The sequence below is a fragment of the Lemur catta genome, chromosome 2 (assembly GCF_020740605.2).
Source record: "Lemur catta isolate mLemCat1 chromosome 2, mLemCat1.pri, whole genome shotgun sequence".
In the NCBI taxonomy this organism is placed as follows: Eukaryota; Metazoa; Chordata; class Mammalia; order Primates; family Lemuridae; genus Lemur; species Lemur catta.
Window position 1 is genome coordinate 75,823,252 of NC_059129.1, and position 22,562 is coordinate 75,845,813.

At 38.1% G+C, this 22,562-nt stretch overlaps 1 protein-coding gene across 1 annotated transcript in view; it reads left to right on the forward strand.

Moving 5' to 3' along the window:
* The first annotated feature begins 17,965 nt into the window (after positions 1–17,965).
* The window catches only part of MYO6 (myosin VI), a 134,265-nt gene continuing 129,668 nt past the window's right edge, over positions 17,966–22,562 (forward strand). Inside the window, exon 1 of the mRNA XM_045543913.1 lies at positions 17,966–18,049. The gene's annotated coding sequence lies outside the window, so the exon portion shown is untranslated. The remainder of the gene's footprint in view (positions 18,050–22,562) is intronic.

Here is a 22,562-nt window from a genome sequence, read left to right on the forward strand (position 1 = left end):
TTTTAAAATACCTAATAGCAATAAGCAAAATTGGCATAATTTTTTAAATGAACTGTATTTTGTCAGAATTTAAAGATACTGAAAAAAATATTCTAAAATGCTTAATTGTTTTTTAAATTTCTAATGGTTACATTTTGCACTCTTAGATAATTTTTGACAAGATAAAAATAAATTTGTCCCTTGGGCCAATTCAAGTCAATTATGTTTTGATGTGAAAAATATAGATTGATGTATGTCAGCTTTCTAGAGATAGAGTACTCAGCTATTTGATGCTATTTCTCCCACCTCATGTGAAATTTTATTTTTAGAAGTTAAGCTAATGACTTTGCAATATATATACTGAAAATCTTTGGAGGCTGCCAGGTTGGTATATATGCACATTCACTTGACAGTTGTGTACTCTGGTACTTCTGTGTAGTTTAAAGTGGATATCAACCTTTTAAAATGTGTTATTATACTTAGAAGTTGTGAAACTGAACTTTAAAGTCTGGAGGATTGTTACTAGACACTGAAACTGCATGATGAGTATCTGGTGTCTTAACTAATTAGATAGATCTGTTGTATTGGTTTTCTTGTTGGATAGAATAACAGTTAATCATTTTGAGAAGAGTTTTAGATTACTTGCCATAAAATTTGTATGTCTCAGCTCTTGGTAGTTTAGGAGCAGAGGTGGTGGTGTTTAACTAGTCCCTTCCCTTTGATGTTAGTGTACCCACTTCAGACAGTATGTTCACGTATGCCTAAAACAGCTTTTCTTTACAGAGTAATCTGTGCTTAAATTCTTAGTCAATTAAATGTAGGAGGTTTTATTTGAAAGCGTAAAATGATTTTCTAAATTATAACTTGTTTTAAGTCACCAAAATGAATTCAGTATTTTTTTCAAAAACTATGATCTCTGAAGACTGTAAGACAATGTAAAAACAGAGTAAGAGTATTAATTTTCCAAAAACCAAAAATTGTACTTAAAGTCTTAGACAATTCACTGAACAGGAATAATAAAGAACATATTTTAGTACATAATATATGACCAAGATGTGGTGGAGTAAAGCTACTGGGATATAAAAATAGAAGGGAATAACTTGATCAGAAGAAACAGAACTCTTAAGAGATGAGGCAGTGTAGTGCTGTATGTCTAGAGGAGATAAGGATAAGAAGACTGCTCTGCTGATCACTTTAAGGACAAAGGAGAGGGAGGAGATTATTGTGAGGGCATCCTATAGACTGTTTAGCCAGGTGAATATAAATGAATAGTTTAACAACTATAGACAACCAAGCACACAGAAGCAAGACCAGACTGTTTTGGGAAATGTACTGAAATAGTCTAATAGGGGTTTCTGGTACATTTGTCATTTTCCTGCCTTCTGGAAGAAGAAAAAGGGTTATTAAAACTGCTGTTCCAAAACAAATTCATTATTATTATTATTATTATTTTTCTTTAAGATAGAGTCTTGCTCTGTTGCCCTGGCTAGAGTGCCGTGGCATCAGCCTAGCTCACAGCAACCTCTAACTTCTGGGCTTAAGCAATCCTTCTGCCTCAGCCTCCCAAATAGCTGGGACTTCAGGCATGTGCCACCATGCCCAGCTAATTTTTTCTATATATTTTTAGTTGTCCGGCTAATTTCTTTCTAATTTTTTAGTGGAGATGGGGTCTTGCTCTTGCTCAGGCTGGTCTCGAACTCCAGACCTCGAGTGATCCTCCCGCCTCGGCCTCCCAGAGTGCTAGGATTACAGGCCTGAGCCACCGCACCAGACCTCAAAACAAATTTAAATGTAGAAGGAGAATTGTTTGATCAAGTGGAAGCAATATGAACTATAAGGAAAGGTAGCTCTATCATCTTAATTCTGATACTCCAGATTAAGGAATAATGGTAGAGTACCCTAAAACACCATTAAGGAAATCAGGGTGTAATGTACTGAGAGAAAGATGCCATAGACACATGGCCTGAAACACTCAAAAGTTAAAAGCTTAGAGGTCTTTATTGCAAATGATTATGGTTAAATTGTCCTTAGTGCGGATGATTACAGTGAGGAGGATAGTATCCAAAACTAGAATTTTTATCTAGAAATGTGCATTAAAATCACCTGGGGAGCTTTTGAGAGTACACATACCCAGGGTCTCAACCCCAGTGGTGCCACATATTTTGAAAGTATTTCCCAGATATTTTTTGTGTACACTTCCTTGTAGCAAGCCACTGATTTAAAGGTTCACTTGTATGTCCTTGATGATTTTCAAGCTGGTGGTCCCAGAGATAAGGAGCCTTGTCTGCATTTTCGTTCCTGAGATGCTTTAAGATAATACTTTACTTCCTCCCAAATTCCCATTACTAACTTGGGATCACTGAGTTCATTAAATTGCTGTTACTAAGCCTTCAGAAATTACAAGTTGAGTATCCCTTATCTGAAATGCTTGGGACCAGAAGTTTTTTGGATTTTGGAATCTTTGCATTTTACTTACTGTTGAGCATCCCAAATCCAAAAATCAAAAATGCTTCAGTGAAAATTTCCTTTGAGTATCCTGCTGGCACTCAAAAGTTTCAGATTTTGGAGCATTTTGAATTTCAGATTTTTTCATTTGGGATGCTCAGCCTGTATTAAAGTGCTCAGAGACTGGAGACTAGCCAATGTCCTGCTTTTCAAAGGGAGAAAGTAGATTCTGCAAATTATATAATAGAATACATCAACTCTTAATAAGATTCTAAGGTTTATTAGAAGTCTAATGCATTATCCATTGTACCACAGAGCCAGCTCTAAGATGAATTATTAAATGGCTGGTTTGTGAACTTTTAAAGTAGGGGTCACCAGGAGTCAGGGGACCACTAAAAAGCAAGATTGTTTTATATTTTTAATAGGATTCTGGACTAGTTAATCCATAGAATGCAAGCAGACCAACAATTCTCAAGTGTGTTTGATAACTTAGTTTTAATAGATAATAGATTCTGTGGTCAAGTAAGTTTAGAAAACAGTTTAAACCCAGTTAGCAGGTTTCTTTATAGGACATCTAGGAGCCTTTAATATGCTAACATGCAGAACATGAGGAAAATATAGAACACAGCATTACTATAGCATTTGGCCATATCTGCTTTCTCTCCTAGCCGGGCTCTCTAAACTTCCTTATAAATACTACTCATCAAAAGACATAGAGTTGACTATTTGGGGGTGGTGGGGGGTGGTGTGGTGTTATGAACTGAACTTCAATAGAAGATGCTTTTGAAATGGATTTAAGGTGGTTTTTTTGTTGTTGTTTACATTAATAGTTGGGTATATGATTTGGAAACTTGAAAATAAGTGACTAGTTTCTTAGAGAAGTGAATTTCCATGAGAAGGATTTTTCTTTAATCATCATGATGAAAATAACCATTGTGATGAAAAAATTACCAATCTGATTCTTTTATACAAGTGGATTCTTGTAGAAAAGTGGATTTGGTGATAATAATCTTTTGTGAGGTCATCAGATCCCCTAAACTTATACCAAGAAATTGTGTAAATATATGAAAGTGAAGTGAAAGATTATCTGGAGGTTTTTCCTTCTGTTTATATCTGAACCACTTAACTGCTAGATTAAACCTCCCCCAACTTCCACTCCATAGTCTATTTTAGAATTGAACTACAATAGACAAACTATACCCTGAAACATTTTTTTCTTAAAGAAATCTGTGCAAAAAATAGTCTTTATAAGCTAGAAAGTATTAATATACTTCCAATGTTTTTAATCCCTCAAATACTGAGAACAAGTTGTTCAAATTTGTTGTAAAATGTATTGTTATTATGTTTTATAATTAGCTTTATACATAGGGACAGCAGAGGATTTGATCAAATTGGATGAAAAGAGATTAGTCCTCAAATATTGAATAAATGTTTTGAGTACCTACTTTGTACTAGGTGTTGCCGATAAAACAGGGAGCCAAACAGATACCATCTTTCATCCTCATGGAGATTCCTTAAGTATAATGGGAAAGGCATCTGTTGTTAATCAGCCTCGCAAATTAATAATTTCAAGTAAGTACTGTGCAGGAAAAGTACAGAGTGTAGTAAAATAAAATAGTACAATCTGGAAAGTTAGGGAAGTCTTCCCTGAGGTGTGACATTTGAATTACTGGTTAGACACAGCCAAACAAAGGTTGCAAGTGGAAGAGAGGAAGCACTTGTAGGCTGTGCAAAGGCCCTGAACTAGGAAGCTGTGTGATTTGTCTTAAATGGTAATGCGCTCATTTATTAAGCATGTACTATATGCCAGACATTGGTCAGCATTTTAAATGAGTGAATTAATTTATTCCTCACAATGACCTTATGAGAAATGTACTATTATTACTCCCAATTTCCAGGACAAACAGGTCCAAAGAAATAGCTTCCCCAGCAAAGCTGGACTCTGAATTTACAATCTTACCTTAGAGGCTAGGTGAACCTATACTAGATAAAATGAAAATAGATAAGATGTATATGTATTTTTTTAGAGATGCACTGTGGCAGAATCTTGATTATTATTGAAACTGGATGTAAGGGGGTTGTTGAAGTGTGGTTTGTTTGTTTTTGTTTCTTTTTTTGAGTCAAGGTCTCACTCTGTTGCCTGGGATAGAGTGCAGTGGCACGATCATAGCTCAATGCAGCCTCAAACTCTTGGCCTAGAGTGATCCCCCTGCCTCAGCCTGCTGAGCAGCTGGGACTACGGGTGTGTATCACCATGCCTGGCTAATTTTTCTATTTCCTGTAGAGACAGGATCTCCCCATTGCCCACGCTGGTCTTGAACTCCTGGGCTCAAATGATCCTCCTGCCTGGACCTCCCAAGTGCTAGGATTACAGGCATGAACCACCATGCCCGGTCTTGTTATTTTTTATGTTTAAACATTTTCAAAGTTTTTTAAATAAAATTAAAGGAGGCCTGTGTAACTGGAGCTCAGAGTGAGGCAGAAAGGCAGGCTGGGACTTAATCATGCAGGGCCTTGAAGTCATATTCAAGATTTTGGTCATATCCTAAAAAGTCATTGAAGCATTTCAAGCAGAAGAATAATGTGATCAAATGTTGAAAAGATCACAATGTTAATGAAAGCATTACTGGGGGACAAGAATGAGTGTACGCCTCTAGTATTTTAAACAAATTATGAATTACTATATTTAAAGGATACAATTATGACTGATTATAGGAATGCTGAAATAATGAGACATAATTTGGATATTTCATTTGAAATGTTCCCTTTAGAAACATGCAATAAGAACAGGAAAGGGTTTTCCTTTGTCCCAGTCAGAACTAATTTTTTTTCTTTATGAAGAAAAGATTATGAAAGATACTTAAATGTATACAGCTGAAAAATGGACAGAACACAAGCCAGCATGGTGGCACACGCCTGTAGTCCCAACTACTCAGGAGGCTGAGGTGGGAGGATCACTTGAGACCAGGAGTTCAAGGCCGTAGTGCACTGTGATCGCACCTGTGAATAGCCACTGCACTCTAGCCTGGGCAACATACTGAGACCCCCAACTCTATGTAAAAAAAAAGAAAAAAGAAAATGACTAATGAAGATATTATTCACAGAAAATTGATTTTGGAAGCAAAATTATAATGCATGTGATACTACCAAAGAAAAAGCATTAAAATTTTTTTAGACACCAAAGTTTTATATTTTTAAATGTAAAAGAAAATATAAAATTAGGGTGAAATACCAACATTCCATTGTCTTCACAGGAAAAATACTTTATTGGTGTAAATGTAAACAACTTATTATACTTGAGCTAATCAGGCAACATTTCCAAACATGTTTCTTAGGGAAACTGCCCAAAGCACCTGTAACATAGCTAGTTTATGTTTTGTATCTTGCTCTCTTCCATCCTATCCTCTTATCATAGCTAATTGGATTTAAGGTGGACACCTGATCATAAGGAAAGTTAGTGTGTGGTGATATGACCTAGCAAATACAAAGCAAACAAAAATAGGTCAATCAAATCTGATCATTAGGAATTTAGGTTGAAACTAAGGAAAGAATTTGCAAATTGGAAAAAGAAGAGTGTGTTAAAATGAATCTAATAAATTATCTTATTTCTAAGATGGACATTCCCCCTACACACACACATTTTAACCTCTGAAATAAGGCTACATCTTTTCAAACAAGGAAACTTTAATTTGCGTCAGAATTACCTGGAAGGCTTGATAAAATACATTGCTGGGCCCCATATCCAGAGCTTTTGATTCAAGGGGTCTGCAAATTTACATTTCTAAGAAGTTCCCAATGACATATGGCTTCTTAGTTATGTTTTCAGCCAGGTGTGTGAAAACCTCTTGATGCAGGTAAGAAGACTCAAGAGGTATCAAAGTATCAGGATTCATGAAATACTGTATGAAATTATTTGATCATATCTATTCAACAATATTTGTAATTTAAACGTGGATAACTGGCATGTGATCACACCACTGGTTTTTTATTATGGTCTAGATTTTAATTTTCTTTATAATCTATTTTAACTTTGTATGTATTCTTGAATATTTTTCTCCATATTCAGATAATCTTTTGTATACATCTATATATAATAATATATGTATAAAGATTTTTGTTAATTGTTTTTCTTATAAAAACTAGGATAATTTATATAAACACATTTCAGAATCTTTCTTTTGTCTCAGCATATCTTGTGGAAATCAAGCTAGGCCATCTGGTATAATCAAAGTTCATTTTATGATGGACCATAATTTATTTAGCTATTCTCTTATTCTATCAGTAGAATAGGCTTGGTGGTTGTGCTATAGCAACAATTCCAAAATCTCAGGATTTACCCTCCCCCAAAAGTTTTTTTGAGACAGAGTCTCACTCTGTCACCGGGACTAGAGTGCCGTGGCGTCAGCCTAGCTCACAGCAACCTCCAACTCCTGGGCTCAAGCAATCCTCCTGCCTCAGCCTCCCAAGTAGCTGGGACTACAGGGATGAGCCACCACCCCCGGCTAATTTTTTCTACTTTTAGTAGAGACGGGGTGGGGCAGTTGGGAGGGTGGGGTGGAGTGGGGGGGCCGAGTCAGGGGTGGGTCTCACTCTTGCTCAGGCTAGTCTCCACTCCTGATCGCAAGCAATCCCTCATTGGCTTCCCAGAGTGCTAGGATTACAGGTGCGAGCCACAGCCCCGACCCTAAAAAGTTTTTTTTCTTTGGTGATGCTACCTGTCCAAAAGAGTGAAGTAGGGGAACTCTGTTCTTCAGGTACGTACCCAAACTGATGAAGCTCTAGTTGATACAAGCTTCCATAGCCACTCCAGAGTGAGTAGAGAAACTGGTGAGCCGCACGTCGATTTGTAAAGCTACCCACAAGTGTCACTTCCATTCACACTGCACCAGCCTAAGTAAGTCAGTGGACACTTCTAACTTCAAATGGAACAAAATTTACACTTACAGTATTTCCAGAAGGAGAGGAATATATCTGTGACTACCGCACTACTAATGGGCATTCACTTTGTTTCCATTTTTTTGGCAACCATGATCATGTAATATATTTCCCTGTTTCTTTTATATGCTGATGGTTTTATTTCTTTCAAAAAGATTCCCAAGAATTGCTGGATCACAGGTCATGTCTATTTTTAATTTTTATAGGTTTTACTAGCTTTTTTTCCCCAAAAGGATGTAAGAATTTACATTTTCTGCAGTCATTTATTAAAATACAATGTTTCCTGCATTCCCACCAATAGGTGTTATAGCTCTTTTTAATTTTGCAAATCTTTTGCATATAAAGCTATTTTTCACTACACTTTGATTTGCATTTCCCAGATCATTAGTTTACATTTGAGGTTTTGTCTTTTTTTTTTTTTTGTGGTGACTATGCCTATCATCTGACCATTTTCCATTGGATTAGTCTTTTTTTCCCCATTAATATTTGAGGCATCTGCTTATTACATTGCCATCTCTGCTACAAATGTATTTTTCCATAATCTATTATTTGTAGATTTTATGGTATATTTTCCGTACCAAAATTTTATATATCCTTTGGGTTTTTAATCTTGGTTAGTAATCTCCTTCTTAACTCTGCATAGTACATAGAGTTGCATATTTCTTGCAAGATTTTTAAAAATTTAATAAAACTATGAAACTTCTTTATGGGGCAAAAGATATGAATGTTACATCCTTTAAAATAAACTGATAAATGTAAGTAAATGTTTCCCTGAGTTTTGTGAACCGCTCTAGCAAATTGTGGAACCTGAGAAGGGGGTTGTAGGAACCCCTAATTTATAGATGATCAGAAGTACAGGTGATAACCTGGGACTTGAGACTGGCATCTGAAGTGAGGGCACTCTTGTAGGACTGAGCCCTATGTTTAGGTATATTGGGTCAGAACTGAATTGAATGTAAGACACCCAGTTCGTGTTGGAAGAGTTGAAGAATTACTATACATATTGGTGTCAGAAGTATTCTGTTAGTGTACAGGAAAACAGTTTTCCTTGTAGACATTTTTACACATGCATAAAAAGTGCACAGATCATGAATGAATGTATAGCTCAATAAACTATCACTAAGTGAACACACCTGTATAGCCCATCACCCAGGTAAAAAATAAAACATTACCAGTGTCTTCAAAGCCTCCACATGCCTCTTCTTAATCTACCAACCCTTTTTAATATGCCACTTTGAATAACTAGTAGGGATGATAGATTAAATTATTTAGATTATTAAGTTATTGTTTAGGAAACATTTTCTCCCCACACATTAATAAAACTATTCATCCTGCCCCATTGAGGCTGGGATTGTCCATCTGATTTTTTTGACCAATGGAATGTAGGCAGAAGTAGCACCGTGCCAATTGTGAGCCTGGGCTTTAAGGGCACCACATATTTCTGACTTCTGACAAAAGGAGAACATGCCCCAGGTAGTCATTGCACATTCATTTTGAACCCTAGAATGAGATACATATGCAGACTCAATTGACAAGCAGCCTGAACTAGAGTTGCCCCATGTGATCCATATACTTTCTAGAAGAAAATGAATGCTTTTTGTATAGGCCATTGAGATTTTGTTGGCTACATAGCAAAGGCTGAGTAATAGAATAAGTATTTGGTAAATCTCAAAGCCGAGGTGAATGAACTCAGGTAACTATTCTGTGAATTTATTTGATGCTTTGTTCACTTCAAACTTATGTTTATTATTAACTGTAGGATAATATTTAACTCTGACACATATTTAATTGGGAACTTCCTGGTCAGTGATTACTCAATACTTTCTTGATCTATTTCAGGATACTATTTCTAAGGCAAGGAAATCAGCCACTACCACCAATCTTTTCATTTATTTAACAAACATTTTTCAGAAGAATAATGTGTATTACTAATTTCTTTAAATAGTACTCCCCACCCCCAGTCTTTTATTGGTTTTTTTATATTATATACATAGTGTTTTTTGTATTACATGGTATCAACTTTGAATATTTCATTCATAACCTTGAAAATACAATTTATTTTTATTTTTATATTTTTTTGCAAGATGGTAACATTGTAAAATGTCTTACACATATGAAACTGAAGGATAATTGGTGAAAATAAACATTTTAAGTACTATGAAAATTCATTTTATACAAAAATGAGATAAAATGAACAGTACATATATACTTCATAAAGATGGAATCACCTGTGGAATAGTCATTTAAATTTAAATTTCATGTTCCTATGGATAATTGAGCAAAGCCCCCTCCCTCTCTTATACAACAAAGCTCTAAAATGTTCTAAAAAATATTTCTGGGGGGGGGTGCAGTGATTTACATCAGTAATCCTAGCACTTTATTAGGAAGCCAAGGTGGGAGGATCCCTTGAGGCCAGGAGTTGGAGACTAGCCTGGGCAACATATCAAGACCCCATCTCTACAAATAATTAAAAAAAAAAATTAGCCACATGTGGTGGGACATGCCTGTAATCGTAGCTACTCAGGGGGCTGAGGCAGGAGGATCACTCGAGCCCAAGAGTTTGAGGCTGCAGTGAGCTATGATTGCACCATTGCACAGAGCAAAACCCTGTATCCAAAAAAAATTCATTTCTGAAGGACCTCCACTGTCAAGAGTATGAATCTGAAGGAGCTGGAGTTCATTCTGCTCAGCCCATTTCACCAACTTTTACTGGCTGTACACCTTTTATGTCCCAGCTGGCTCTGAATGTCCAAAGAGAAGCAAGACCTCAGTGAGATCACAGACACATATATAAAACATTCAATATAATAATACAAAGTGTGCTAAGATAGAAGTTCGCACAGATTATTTCCTGTAAGCATTAAATCCAACATGAGGGTAGAATTATGTTTATACTAATGTTTAAACAAGGATCAAACTATCATTGAAAATGATTAAATTTTAACCACTTTACGATTAATTTATAAAACCACAATTTTACAGACTTTAAAAACTATTAATTTTTTGGCATATTTTCTGGACTATATAATATAGACTGTAAAGAACTGACCTTTCATAATTGTGCCACTGAATTCTTTTTTATTTTTCTGGTGTTTGTCCCTAATATATGCAGATTATCTAAAACAAGTATATATTTATGGTTTCCTTTCTCCAAATTTAATTCAAGCTTGTTTTCTACTTTCTTAAAGCTTCTTTAAGTCATACATTTGAATTTTTTTTTTTTTTTTTGATAAGGTCTTGCCAGGGATGAAGTGCAGTGGCATCATCATAGCTCACTGCAACCTCAAACTGCTGGGCTTGAGTGATCCTCCTGCCTAAAGCCTCCGGCATAACTGCGACTATAGGCAAGTAACACCACACCTGGCTCATTTTTTTTTTTTTTTTGTATTTTTTTTTTTTTTTGAGACAGAGTCTCACTTTGTTGCCCGGGCTAGAGTGAGTGCCGTGGCATCAGCCTAGCTCACAGCAACCTCAGACTCCTGGGCTTAAGCGATCCTACTGCCTCAGCCTCCCGAGTAGCTGGGACTACAGGCATGAGCCACCATGCCCGGCTAATTTTTTTTTTTTTGTATATATATTTTTAGTTGGCCAGATAATTTCTTTCTATTTTTAGTAGAGACGGGGTCTCACTGTTGCTCAGGCTGGTCTCGAACTCCTGACCTCGAGCGATCCACCCGACTCAGCCTCCCAGAGTGCTAGGATTACAGGCGTGAGCCACCGCGCCCGGCTTTTTTTTGTATTTTTTGAAGAGACGGGTTCTTGTTGTTGCTTAGGCTAATCTCAAACTCCTGGGTGCAAGGAATCCTCCCTCCTTGGCCTCCCAAAGTGCTAGGATTACAGTGTGAGCTACCTCGCCGGGCCCATACATTTGATTTTTAAAATAATATCCATTAATTCAATTGTTATTCTTTGTAATATTCAACAATAATATATATTCAACTACTTTTATGATATTCCTGGAAGTATTAATATTTAATAGTATAGATACAGCAGAAAGACTTCTCTAGAGTAGGAAAACATTTTAGAAGTCATATTTTTATATAAATTTCTATGAATTTTTAACATTCAGATTTCATTAAAACTGCATATAACAAAGAACTTCTATAATTGACTTCTCATTAATTTCTACATTTAAAATAAAACTAATTTCGAATAAGTTTCAGTATTGATTTTAAAGTTACTTTTTTCTTCAAATATATATATAAAATTGTCTAGCATTTAACATGTTCAAGATTATTAATATATATGAATGTATTCTTTTAAATGTATTTATTATTTGTTCACATTATCTATACATGGGCAGTGATAATATGCTATTTGTAGACTTCTTTGTAGTTTGCAAAATGCTTTAATTCTTGCATTATCTTATTTAATCCTTTCCCTGTGGAGAAGGTGATATTAACATTGATATTTTATTGATGAGTAAATTAAGTCTCAGAGAGATTAGGTGATTTCTACAGGTCACAGTCCTTCAGAGCCAGGCCTAGAAGCTGGTTCCTCCCTTTGGTGTCAAGTGCTGTCATTCCTCTGCACACTTTTCATGGGGTGATAAAACAAATTCTAATCTATTATAATTCTGCTCCTCTAGAATGGCCTTCACACATTTGCTTTCTTTTTGTCTCTACAACTTGGTTAGGTTACATTTGGCTCAGTTAATCTGAAAAAAAGGATCAACTCTCCTCTGTCCTTTTTCAAATTACCACACTCAAGCTAAAGGTCAAAAGATAGGACAAAGCAGATGAAAGATGATTAGTAAGACATCTGACGGTTCAGTTAAAGTGTTTGAGGTGATGATCTTTAGTACACATGTGCTTTTGTTTTCAGTTTACTGTAAATTTATAATACTGCTAGAACAGTTCAGACAAACTAGGTGGGAGTTTGAATTAGAGAAATTTATAGTGAAATCTCCAGAAGCTAGAATGTTAAGAAATGTGTGCTAATCTGGTAAAGGATTTTTAAAATTTATTTATTTATAAAAGACATTTCTGCTTTAATTTTAGTCCTGTATATTGAAAATCTTTCTAATATAGTAGCCTACTTTCTTTCCAGAGGAAATTCAGGAGGATAAATATCCTTCAGTCTTTCTAAGGAAATGATTTATGATTTCACAGTCATTACATTAAACATTAGGTTTATTCCCCATGATAAAGTATGGTAGATGCAGACACTGATGGTATATGAGTATAGGGTAAGATATACTCTGGGGAAAAAAGCTATAAGATTATCTCTTTAGGGACCTGCTTATTTCCTGCAACTTATTTCTCTATAAATTCCAGATGATTAATATTAGTGCAGATTTGTTAACAACTGAGGAAATAACCAAAATTTATCATATAAGTTATAGTATTATATATATATATCATTTATTCATTAAATAAACACTTGAGCACCTACTCATTCCTCTTTTATAAAATGGGGATAACAGAACTTCTCTGTATCTGTCGGGTTCTTGGTTGAAGGCAATGGAAATAAACTCTGGCTCACTTATCCAGAGAGAGAATGTATTGAAAGAGTATCACATAGCACACAGAATCACTGGGAATAGTGGAGAACCAGGAGTGTAAAATGTGCAGGGCCATCTTTAGGATGTCATTGCCAACACTGTCACTAGCAGACCCTGACTGCCACAACCGTCCACACTGCTGTGAATCATTTCTCTCCATCTCTGCATTCTTGCATCACTTTGTTCAGATTCCAACTTTCGGGTGAGAGCATCCAGTAGGGTAGGGCACCTGTGGCCATGGGGATTCTTGAGTACGGCCTTTTGACTGAATCCAGACTTCACAGAACAAATCCTTTTAACAAGGATTTGTTCTGTAAAATTTGGATTCAGTCAATGGGCCACTCTTGGGGGTCTGGAGGGCCACATGTGGCCCTGAGGCCAAAGGTTCTCTACCGGGTGGCCCTAGCTACCAGATAGTGGGGAAAAGGACATCGACCCACATCAGTGTCCAAAGTGTGAGGTGGGCTCTGCCTCCACTAAGCATCAAAATTAAGGATTCTCCAAATAAGAAGGGAGTCCAGAAGATAGGCAGGCAAAAAGCAAATGCTTACCACATTGCCTCACACGGCTACAAAGATTTAAGCATGGTTTATGTAAAGTGCTGGCACATGGTAAACATTCAGTAAGTTGTAGCACTGTTATTTTTATTAATTAAATGAGGCAGGCAATGTGCCAATGCAATAATAAGCTAAGAAAATAAGAAGGAAGAATTTTTAATTTAAAAGCTCAGTCTTTTGGAGGGTTATGAGCGGGAGAAACAGATATTTAAAAAAAAAACATAAAACCACTTAGCAAGTGCTACAACATAGGTATGAAGCAGATGCTCTGGAAAATGAGGAAAATAAAAACTAATTCTGCCAGAAAGTCAGGACGGAGAAAACAATAGTCAGTAAACTAAGTTTTGAACATTGAGAGGAACATCATGAAATGGTATGGCATGTTTGAATTCTTATGACTGTATGGGCTTTTGAGGGGTTCTGTATACCATATGAATGAGTTTAAATTATATCTGAAGGGCGTTATACAAAAAATTATCCAATGATTCTTGTTAAAGCATGGTAAAGCAGACTTTATTCAGGACCGTCATGTTAGGAATAGGGACCATGGCAATGGGACTTTGCAGTGTGGGGAGAAAGACTAGGCTCAACTCTGAATACAGCATGGACAAGTGGGAATTTACAGCCAAGGAGGAGGATGGGGGTCAGTGGATAGAAAATTACTAAAAGGTAACACCAGAGGTAAAGGGAATTCTGGCTAAACCAACCCAACAGGATTTTTACTGAAGATAGGCCAGAGTGGTCAGACATCACCTGTGGGATGGTGGAGGATGAAGACCCAAATCAGATATTGAGGGTGGTCAGATAATGAGGATGGCGGCTGCTTGCTAAACTGACTCAGCAAGGTTCTTGCTACAGCTGGCTGTCATAAGGTAGTACACAGATGGGCCTAGAAGAAAGTTCAGAAGCCTGACTAAAGTCTGGTCAAGCAAAGAATCTTTGCCAGAGGCACCAGGACTTGGCAAAGGGGATGACATAATCATATTTGGGAGACAGGTGTAACCCTCTAGGAGTGATAGAATGGACTAGAGTAAGCAGAAGCAATGTCAAAAGTGTAGATAAAAGAAGATGATAGTCTGTACTAAGGGAAGACGGAGAGTAAAGGCATCAACTTGGAAATACTTTATGACTTAGAATGAACTGGATTTTGTGACTCCAAAACTAGGGTTGAGGAAGCAAAGGAGTTGTGGGTGATTTAAATCCCATAATCTAGTGGCTGGTGATACTATATATAGTCATAATAGGGTCTGTTGGCAAGGGAATTGGGACAGTGGGAGGGGAAAGATAATGAGTTTCTGTGATGTAACCTTTGGTTGTTCAGCCTGCCTCATTTAAGAGATGGTGACACAGATGCAGTTGAAGCTGTTAAAGTGGGCATCAGCCAGGGAGGGTATAGAGACCCTTCACACACCTATAGTACCCATTCTTACAAAAATGAAGAAACAAACCCACAAAATTTTGCCTATAGTTTCAGGGGGGTTCATCAAGCTCCCATCTATGATAGGGAACCCACAGATCTCAGTTTAGGAATTTCTGGGGTGGCACCAGAAGACCCAGGGAAGAGTATTACAAATATTTAATGGTTGAGAGCAAAGCCAAAAAACTAATCATGTGCTACTTAACAACATTCGATCAGCTACAGACTACATACAAGCAATGGTCTCATAAGATTATAACACCATGTTTTTATTGTACCTTTTCTGTTTACATACACAAATACCATTGTGTTACAAATGCCTACAGTATTCAGTATAGTAAGACATTGTATGGGTTTGTTGCCTAGGAGTGATAGGCTATCCTATATAGCCTATATATACCACATAGCCTAGTTCTGTAGTAGGCTATACTAAATTTGTCCAAGTATACTCCATGACGAATGGCCTAATGACGAATTTCTCAGAATGTATTCCTGTTGTTAAGTGATACGTGACTGTATAAATATGGAATAAATTGTTAAGATGAGTTTTGGCAACAAGAGTTGTATCCACATGCTTAATGACAGTACATGCAATTTCTTAGAATTGTCAACTCTCTTGCCATTTCTCAGATCTCTGGTCATGTTAAAAAAAAACCTCTCTTGCCATTTGTTCATTCATCTGTCCCATTTATTCAACAGTAATACTAATAGTAGGCACTGTTTAATGAGTGCCTACCATGTGAAAATCACTGTGCTTGGCACTAGGGACAGAAAGAGAAGTCCACTACTCTGCCTTCAAGGAGCTTTACACTCCAGTTGGGCAATACTTGTAAGTAAACTTAAGCAGCAACAGTGAAATATGGGTTGGAAGAGATATGTGCAATTAGTGTTAATCGAAAGATAGGAAAGAGCACCAAAGTGCACCTAGGATTTGTACCAAGGGGGTTTAGGAAAAGCTTCTTGGAAGGGACAAATACGCTTTGTTCTGCAGAATGAATTAGATTTAGCTTGGCAATGCTCCAATGTAATAAATAACAAAATAACATAGCTGTCTGTTATGGGACACACAAGTACTTTAGAATGGCTTGAATGTAAAGTAAAAGAAATGGAGAAGGACAGTGGGTAGAAATGAGATTGGATGGGTAAGCAGGGCTAGGACAGTGGTCCAAAATGCAAGTAATTCCAAAGGCAGTCAGGTAACAGTGTGAACAAACGTCGTTCAAGACAGCTTTGTGGGGTGTAGCACAGTGAATTGGGGCCCTCATAACCAATGAAAAGGTATTCAAATTCAATTAAAAGAAAAAACAAATCTCCATTTTGCTAGGCAAACCTAAACAGCCAGTTTGTGACTGGTGGCTCAATCAAGAAGGATCTTACAAGGCACCTTGAGGGATTTGAACTTTATACCACAAGTGGTGGAATGCCATTATAGGAGTTTAAACAGAGGACCAGATAATCAGATTTTATTTTATAAAAGATGAACTGGTGACATCCTAGAGACTGGATTAGAAGGGGACAAGATTACAGCCTGGGAAACTGGTTAGATAACTAAGGTAGTATGCAAGCCTCGAAGATGGTGGCCTAAAACAAGATAATGACAGTGGCTATAAAGAGGAACTGGATACACTAGACATATGTTATGGAGCTAGAAGCAAAGGGACCAGTAATGGATTGGAAGTGGGGGACAAAAAGAAACAGAAAAAATCACGAGTCATTAGCCACAAAAAACTTAATATATTGGCTTCTATTGGTTTGCCTAAATGCTTTTAATATTAAACCCCAAATTAAGTCAAAGCACTGAACTGAAACAGCGATCTTCAACTTCTCCTTTCTTTCAATCCATTTTGAAATTTAGTTTTATATACTTAAGACTTACCTTCTGGCAATCTGGAATTAAACTTCTGAGATTGCTGTAAATTATTTCCTGTCTTGGTTTCGCTTCCTCTTTTTTACTTCCCTATCTTATTCTTTATATTTTATTGTTTTAGTTGAATGCTAAACTATCTTATCAGAACTCAGTCCTTTCACCAAGAGAACTGTGCCGCCTCTGAATATCTGAAACTTGTCTCTTCAGAATCTTCTAGATTTCTGGACATTTCCGAGTTGCTACTTATAAATGTTACTTAAAAAGGTGCAATTCTCATGGGTCAGTACCCTAGCTTTTTTCAGCGGAGACATTTAGCATTAGTCAGTTATTTCATTGTCTTCAAACAACATGCTTTTCATCATATAATTCAAATTGGAACAGGTACTTCATTTTTAATTTTAAAAGATGACTCACAGATGTCACTTTAAACACCCGTAAAATTTAAACGACCGATAAGACGGGCCCTGAAAAGCAAACGCGGCGGCGGCGGTGGGAAGGGAAGGAAAGCAAGGCGGTGCAGAACTTCCACGCCAGCCCCCCCTCCAAAGGCGGGACGGCGAGGTAGCTGCGCAGCAGGGTTAGTCCCCACGTGGAGCCCGGCCCAGGCCGGCCCGCACCGGAGCCGAGTTCGCAGTGCTTTTTCCCTCAGCCGCCACGCAGCCTCGCTCGCGTCCCGGCGCGGGCTCCCGGTCCCCGGGTCCGCACGCGGCGCGCAGTCCCGCCGGCCCAGGGCGCAGAGCCGCGCGCCCCGCGGCGCCCCGAGCTCCTCGCTCGCTCTCCGGGCAACTTTCTGCCCCTTGCACCGATTCTGGACTGCACCGCCACGGCGTCCGGGCGGAGAGGACCTGCTTCGCAAAACCACGGCGCAAGAGGCAGTTTTGCGGTGGGAGGAACAAGAACTCCCGGCCGGACCAGCAGCAGCTTCCCCAGCGCCACCCAGCGCGCACCCCGCCCCCGCGGCTCCGCACCCCCGGCCGGGCTGGCGGAGGGGCGGGGCGGCCCCGGGCGCCGAGAGCCCCGGCTCGGAGCGCGCCCCCGCGCCCGCGCCCGCGCGCGCCCGCCCTGCCCGCCCGGCCCGCGGCGCCCCCGCCCCCTCGGGCGCTCCGTAGCCGTGACGTGCGCGCGGCGGGGCCGGGGACTCGGCGGGACGCCGGGCGGCGGGCGGAGACGGACCCGGGATCTGTCCGAGCAGGAAGCTAGAAGCAGCCGGGTGGCCGTCGCCGGCCGGTCCGAGTGCCCGTCCGCGTCGTCGCCCGCTTCCCTCACCCTCATTTCTCAGCCGTCCGTCCAGCCTCACCGGCGACAGGTAGCCCCGCCGCCGCGCACCTGTCTTCACTCCCGCACCGGTGAGTGCCCCGAGCCCCTGCGTGTGTCCCCGGCTCGGCCCTGCGTCGGGCCTCCCGCGGCCGCCCGGGGCCGACGGCTCGGCTCGCTTCGCGGAGACGCGGTGGGAGAAGCCGGTGACGAGCGGGCCCCGGGCGGCGGCGGGGCCGGGCTGGTTCTCTTTCCCGCAGAAGGACAATGAGAGTCCCCTGCCAGGGGGTATCGTCACCGAGATACTTTTGTGTTTCTTCTCTGGCTCCCAGGTGGAAGCATTCAGGTGCCCAACTCAGATATTCCGTGATAGTTTTATTTTCTCTCTTGCAAACATGCTTAAAATTCAGTGCAAGAAGAGTCCAGTTTGTTCTGAGATGTGAAGATCAAATGATACCATTAATAGTCCAATCATGTAGGAGACCAGATTGGGACTTTCTAGAGCTTTATTTTTTAGTCTCTAGTTGGTCCGCTGCTTTGAGTATGTTAATTTACGGATATGCAACTGAACAAGAACTTACTATATTTATTTCCAAAACTCCTTAAAAGTGATTAGAATGCTCAACCTCTGGGATTTTATTTTAAGTAGCAAATAATTTGATAGGGCTATTATTAGGACATGTGTCTCAGAAGTACTTCCACACAGTTTCAAAAACGCATTACATTTTTTGTGGCATAAAGTGTGTGGTGGAGGGATGCTTAAAACCTAATCTACAGATATTGGTGGGGAACCGCTGCCCCGACTTTAATAGACTACTGTATGGGCTAAATAAAAGTTTCATTTGCTGTTGCGGTCTGGTGATGTAGATGCAACATATCTAGATATAATCAGTTTGAGAGTTTTAAAAATATTCTTAAGGTTTAGCCGGAACTATTTTCACACCATAAAATGTGAATCTTGAACTTGCACTGGTAGTGGTCATGGTACAAAGGTTGGCAGCCAAACAGCCTTTCTGTACAAATTAACTGAACTTCATAGATGTCTTGGGTTGTAGTTTTCCAACTGGAAAATGTTTAGTGAAAAAATTACCTTTGAGCTAGGAACAGCCACAAATGTTACAAAGTGGGCTGTAGCCACAGCTTGAAACAATGCAGCCGTTTAGAATAGCTCATTGACTTTTAAATATCCAGCTCATTTGGAGTATTTTAAGCTGTGCAGAAATTACATGTACAGTGGTAAGCAGAAGTCATTTTAGTCTTAATGCACATGTGCCCATTGCATTTGTAATTTTTGTGTGCGACATACTACTTATTATTCTCTCAGCTTTTTAAGTTACATTTTGTTTTCAAAAACTAATTATAAAAGGCAATAACAGATTCAGTCAACATTAACTGCAAGAGAAAAGAAAAAAAATAAAGAAATAGAAAAAAAAGGCAATAACAGAGATGCGAATGACTTTAAGAAAAGATTATCATGATTAAAAACTATGTAATATAGAAAACTATATATATTACACATATATATTCTTTTTAGCGCCTAGAAACATGAGCAAGAAAAATGTAATGAACAGTTACAGTATTTAATGTAAGTTAGTGCACGGTGTTAAAAACAAAGATCATAAATCGTAAACCCATGGGGTTTATCTGAAATGGATTTTTTTCCCTGTTTATGTTTATGTGACCGAATTTTAAAATAACAGTGGCCAGGAAATCTGAGAGAGGCTGAAGGCTCTTTTCTCATCCTGTTGTTACTTTGCCTGGAGTCTGTGGTGTATCATGTAGCCCATTGTTTAGACAACTGGGCTGTATCTGAGTTCCAAAATGCGGCTTTCTTTAGAAAGTTTTACAAATTTTCGTGTGAGATTTGAATAGATATAAGCACTCAAACATTTTGTTAAAAATTAACCAATTTTAACTTTCTGTTTATAGTTGAGGCTCCATCTTTGATATGTGAAATGTCAGTTTTAAAACATTTTCTAACCTCTGAATTTTTCATTTCTATATGTTAAAGTATCTTATTGAAAAATAAGAGATTAATAAAAGTATTACACTTTTAAGAAATCTCGTAATTTAATTGTGATCTTCATAATGTGGCACTTCATAGTAATTTGTCAACCGGCCCTTTAGTATTGTAAGATTGTTGCTCATTTACTAGTCATCTGCCATAATTGGATGGAACACATACTGAGGGGTTTGATCTACAAAATAATTTTCCAGGTTAGAGGACTTGTCCTTTTGCAAATGAGGGAATTTAGGCTTAGAGAATTAAATACTTGCTCTAGGTCACGTAGCTCCAGAGGGGCAAAGTCTGGATTCACACCTGAGTCTTCTTCCAAGAAGCTACTATCCTTTCCACCAGAACAAGTAGCCTTGATTTCATTTCACTTGGTGGACTTCAAATAAACCTGCAGAACTGGTATTATTATGTTAAAGAATGTAACTCAAGGTTTAAAAAAGACATTCAGGACTAGATGTGATAGGCTGTGAATGTGGTTCTGGAACTAATTTAGAACTCGGTGTTTGTGTCTTCATTCTCAAGTTGACAGCCTTGAACAGTGACATGGTACTGCTTTATCATTTCTGGTGTAGTTCCAGAGTGTTATACATATTGTGTACTTTTTATTTTGATAGGTTTATAGGAATTAGCTGTAGGCTGTAATCTAGCACTGGCTTTCATTATAGCTAAAATGAATAGTATAATATTCTTGATTTCTCTAATGGGATAGATTGTTACACGTAAATGCAGTAGTTATCTTTTAAATATTACGTAATTAACTATGTAATCTTGGGGGAAAACTTGTCATCTATGTCCTGTTAGGACAAATCTTTTTTATGGCCTGTTTTTATCTCAGGAATATCTCTTGAATTGTAATAGATGGACATAAAGGAAAAAAATGAGCACATTAAGTCCATTTTTGTAACAAACTAGGAATTATACATTTCAGCAGTGGAATGTAGTTGGGTAAATGAGCAGAAAAAAGGTAGGAAGCTTGAGTTGGGGTGGCTACCTTTACAGGTGGTTTCTTTATTTGGTTTGAACTATTAGGAATTTTGTATCTCAAGTATATTCATATAAATTAGGATTAGGATATAAAAGATATCCTAATATGTATTATTAGTGGATGATCTATGACACATACATCAAGAACTGTGGTTAAATAAGCTTAAATTCTATTTTTGAGGCATTATCTGATATTCAGAGGAACCAAGATCTTTTGCATTTTATTTTGTCTTTTTAAAAAATTTTATTTATTTATATATATTTTTGAGAGAGAGGGTTTCACTCTGTCACCAAGGCTGGAGTGCAGTGGTGAGATCATAGCTCACTGCAATCTAAGCTAAGAAAAAATTTGACGGATTTTAGTGGACTGGTAATAATTAAAATATAAGTATTAGGGGGGAAAGAATCCTTAATAAATGGTGCTGGGAAAATTGGATAGCCACATGTAGAAGATTGAAACAGGATCCATATTTCTCACCATTCACTAAAATTAATTCAAGATACATAACTGACTTAAACCTAAGACATGAAACCATAGAATTCTAGAAGAAAATGTTAGAAAAACTCTTCTAGATATCAGCCTAGGCAAAGAATTTATGAAGAAGACACCAATGGCAATCACAGAAACAACAAAAATAAATAAATAAATGGGATTTGATTAAATTAAGAAGCTTCTGTATAGCCAAGGAAACAACCAATAGAGCAAATTGACATCCTACAGAATAGGAGAAAATACTCACATGCTATACATCCGATAAAGGGCTAATAGCCAGAAGAATCTACAAAGAACTCAAGCAAATCAGCAAGAAAAAATCAAACAACCCCATTAAAAAGTGGGCAAAAGACATGAACAGAAGCTTTTCGAAAGAAAATAGATTAATGGCCAATAAACATATGAAAAAATGCTCAATGTCACTAATCATCAGGGAAATGCAAATCAAAACCATAATGAGATATCACCTAACTCCAGTGAGCATGGCTTTTATCAAAAAGTCCCAGAACAACAGATGCTGGCGTGGATGTGGAAAGGAAGGAACACTTATACACTGTTGATGGGACTGCAAACTAGTACAACTTCTATGGAAAACAGTATGGAGATTCCTCAAAGAACTAAAAGTACACCTATCTGATCCAGGAATCCCCCTACTGGGTATTTACCCAAAGGAAAAAAAAGTCGTTTTATCAAAAAGACACTTGCACTGGAATGTTTATTGCAGCACAATTCATAATTGCAAAGATGTGGAATCAACTCAAATGTCCATCAGCTCATGAGTAGATTAATAAAATGTGGTGTATATATATACCATGGAGTTCTACTCAGCCATAAAAAATGAATTAATGCCTTTTGTTACAATCTGGATGGAACCTGACACCATTCTTTTAAGTGCAGTATCACAAGAATGGAAACACAAACACCACATGTACTCACTATTAAATTGGAACTAGCCAAACAGCACTTGTGCATAGATGGAGGTAAAACTCTATGGAAATCAAGTAAGTGGGAGTAGGGAGGAGGGGATGGGTGAAATCAAGGGGTACAATGGACAGTATCTCGGTGATGGGCACACTTATAACTTTGTCTCAAGCAGTACAAAATCAATCCA